Source organism: Gossypium arboreum, chromosome 11 (genome assembly GCF_025698485.1).
Source record: "Gossypium arboreum isolate Shixiya-1 chromosome 11, ASM2569848v2, whole genome shotgun sequence".
NCBI lineage: Eukaryota > Viridiplantae > Streptophyta > Magnoliopsida > Malvales > Malvaceae > Gossypium > Gossypium arboreum.
Window position 1 is genome coordinate 89,143,637 of NC_069080.1, and position 4,316 is coordinate 89,147,952.

The following is a 4,316-nucleotide window of genomic DNA, read 5'->3' on the forward strand; positions in this document are numbered from 1 at the left end:
AAAACAGGAACCTCGAATTACTAGGGGGCATTTCTTGCACACTTTGTCGACAAGCACGTAACGACCCAAGGGATTTGACACCCGAATTACGAACTCAGTAGACTCAATAGGTAAAGTTTTACTGGATGCTAAGGTTTCGCATATATAAGAATGAGTAGAACCAGGGTCAATCAAAGCAATCACATTAGTATCAAAGAGAGTGAAAGTACCGGTAATAACATCTGGCGAGGAAGCATCCTCATGTGCGCGTATAGCATAAGCCTTAGCAGGAGCGCGAGCCTCGGATCTGGTCGTAGCATCTCTAGATCCTCTCTGACCACCACTAGCATTGCCCGTATTTCTAGATGGTCTCCCTCGAGCAGTGGTAGCACCCGGTTTCCCACTCTGATCTACATTCTGTTCAGACAACCTCGGGCAATCTTTAATGAAGTGGTCAACTGATCCGCACTTGTAACAGGAGCGGTCACGGAATCTACAACTTCCGAATGCCATTTGCCATAATGTCGACACTCGCTCGTCTTGACATTCATTCCCAACATCGGGCGATCAAGTGCCTCGTGTACCCATTGAAGGTCGATCACGATCTCGTCTAAAAGGCCCGGTGCCTCTAGACCGCCCACATCATCACGAAATTTCTTTGATGCCCAGTAGAAGAGACTTTCCGAGGATCTTTTATGAAACTCTCCGTTCCCACATCAACTTTTTGTTTTTCTTTTCTAAGCTCTTCGACTTTACAAGCTCGCTCGACAAGTACTACGAACTCTCGTATTTCAAGAATGCCAACGAACATTTTTATATCTTCATTCAGCCCATCCTCGAAGCGTTTACATGGTAGCCTCGGACGAAATACATTCCGGCGTATCTCTGAAGTCTAACAAATTTTCGCTCGTAATCGATGAATCGACATAGAACCTTGCTTAAGCTCAAGAAATTCCTTCCGTTTTTGATCAACAAATCTCGATGATATACTTTTTCCAAACTCGGTTTGGAAAAACTCCCAAGTTACTTGCTCTCGAGGCACAACAAGTCGAGTGCTCCACCAATAGTAGGCGAATCACGTAGCAAGGAGATAGTACACTTTAGGCATTCATCGGTGTACAAGATAGCTCATCGAGTGCGGATAGTGTTGTCCAACCAAAATTCAGCTTGCTCGGCATCGTCGCTATCCGTAACTTTAAATTCAGTAGCCCCATGTTTTCGGATTCATCAACTGGGGCTTATTCGACCTTATTTGGTCAGTTACCGGAGGCATTGTAGGTGCGGGGGTTGTATTAGCCGGGAACGGAGGTTGTGGAACAGCCGTGTTAGTTCGAATGTATTGGTTGAACCAATCATTCATCACGCTATAGAAAGCTTGCCTAGCCTCATCATTCGGATTGCTAGCAATAGGTTGAGAGTCTGCCGGCGCTGTCCCTTGTGTGGGAGCAGGCGCCACACTCTCCACATCATCAGCTATCACTCGGTTAGGATCGGGATCCATTACTATAAATAAACACAAATTCAAACGTCAGAAATCACCACGCTATCAAATAATCACATAAAATGGCATGTCTAGCTAGACCCAAACGCATTACGGTAGTCCTAGAATCGACTAAACCGTAGCTCTGATACCAATAAAATTGTAACACCCCGTACCCGAGTCCATTACTGGAGTCGAACACAAGGTGCACACAAACTTAACTTAATCATTTTCACAGTCCATTTAAAAATTTCCAGACAAGCTGGTTACTGCATCACTGTCGCTTTAAAAATCATATCTTGAGTTTCAAAGCTCGAAAATCAGTTTCGTAATTTTTCCCTAAAATTAGACTCATATTTCCATCTACATATTTTTTTCTAGAATTTTTGGTCGGGCCAATTAGTACAGTTTATTAGTTAAAGTCTCCCATGTAACAAGGGTCGACTACACTGACCTTCCTACGTTACAACTTGAATATCTCTCTGTACGGGGCTTAAATACTGATGCCGTTTGTTTCTATAGAAACTAGACTCAAAGAGGAATCTATAAATATATGGCATGACTCTTAATTATCCCTGGTTAATTTACAATGAATTTCCAAAGTCGGAACAGGGGATCCAGAAACCGTTCTGGCCCTGTCTCACGAAAACCTAAATATCTCTTAACATACAACTCATATGACCGTTTCGTTTCTTCCATATGAAAGTAGATTCATCAAGGTTCATTACATAATTTATTCACTAATTTATTCCATTTCTGCTAGTTTTAGTGATTTTTCACATCCACACCACTGCTGCTGACAGCATCTGCCTTTAAGGTAGACTTTACCTATTTCATAATTTCCATGATTCAATTGGCCCTTTTTGCATACATAGCACAAAGTGTGATCATGATTAACCATTCCAATGGCTAATCGTTTCAAAATAATTCCATACCTCATAATGATCAACATACAAACTATTATAGTACTATGCTAAAAACGTATATAATCCATTTTCGCATGGCTATCCAAGTTTACACAAAATCGAAAGGTACATGACCTACAACAAAAGGGTAGTCCTATACATGCCATTTCAAAGTTCAACCAAAATTTGTACCAAAAAGGGGGCTTTGATAGTGTGGATGACTTCGACTTCAATGATCCCGAATCCGATAGCTAACGAGCAAAATCTATAAAACAAAGAGCCAAAGCAACGGGGTAAGCATTTTAATGCTTAGTAAGTCTCAAGTAATGAAATCAGCTTTGACTAAAGTATTACATTCACATAGCTAAATGAATCACTTTAGTAATACACATTCTCATAATCATATACACACACAAGGTATCAACCTATCTAAGAGCCGAAAGTTCGTTAGTCGATCGAACGAACACTATTTCAAACGAATCGACTTTTCCGATGCACATGTAAACATACCTTATCGTATGGGTTTTTCGAGCGTATTAATTGAATTTATTATCGCACCAAAATGCTCACCTTCAAACCGAGCTTCTTGAATTTAGCGGATATAACCACAAGCACAATTGCCTTCGGTCTTAACCCGGATTTGGTATCTTGCACAAATGCCTTGGTCTTAGCCGGATATGACAACTTCAGACGAATGCCTTGGTCTTAGCCCGAATATAATCACTAGCATAAATGCCTTGGGACTTAGCCGGATATGATTCAAATGCTCATGTACACATATATCAATAATCACGACACATCCATATTTCATTTTCGTTACTAAGGCTCAAACACAAAATATTTATCAAACCTTTCCAATTTCGGCTCAATAGCCACACACAAAGAGCATGATTTCAATTAACCTTATAACTTAGTCCCTACGCACATTCGGCTGTCCGCCATAATATGACAAATCATTTCAATATAATTCAAGTAGGGTCATTACTCAAAGACTTACCTCGGACGTGGTCGAGCGATTTCGACGGCTACTCGACTACCTTTTCCTTCCCTTTATCGGATTTAGCTCCCCTTTGCTCTTGAGCTTAATTTAACAAATAAATTGATTTAATCATTTGAGCATCGAAAGAGGAATTCAAGGTACTTAGCTAATATATATAATCATTAGGCATCAAAGTCACATATGTACGAAATCATGAATCGAACTCAACACATTAGTTAATATTCCTCTTAGCCGAATTTTCTAAGCCAAGAATAGGCATCAATATGCTTGCCTCTAACCGAATGCATGCACACCAATTCCCCTCATGTGGCGAATATGCATGTCCATGTTGAGGCCAATTATACACTTAATACCACACAAAACAGCATACATTTTACTAACTAACGATTCCATATTGTAACTCAATACGCATCAATCATTTACTTCATAACCAAAACACCATCATATGTAATTATATGCCTTGAGATAGTATATATGTCATACCAATACATCATGTTCAAACATATATATATATATACATGCAAGAGCCGAATCATAAGGCTGATTATGACTATCTCATATATCTTCATTATGGTCGAATGCTCCTTCTACACCATTTACCTTCACAAAGCATGAATTTCATCATCCAACTTACAAGCTTACAATGTCATGAAGTTTAACCTCATAGTATCTATCAAACTCTCACTCAAAATTGCTAAAAGAATATTCAATAATCATCAATCCACCATCACATGCACCATTGCAAAGCTTCACTTTTAGCATGCAAATGATATCAACACAATCTCACCTTAGCCGAATATCATCTCCATGACATAGTAAGGATTTGAACCATGGCTAGTTAGAACTCAAGCTAACTACTAAAATATACATGAATCTCATGGCAAAACATCAAACTTACCTTAATAGTGACCTAGGATAGCCGAATGCTTCACTCCCTTCTTCCCTTTTTCCT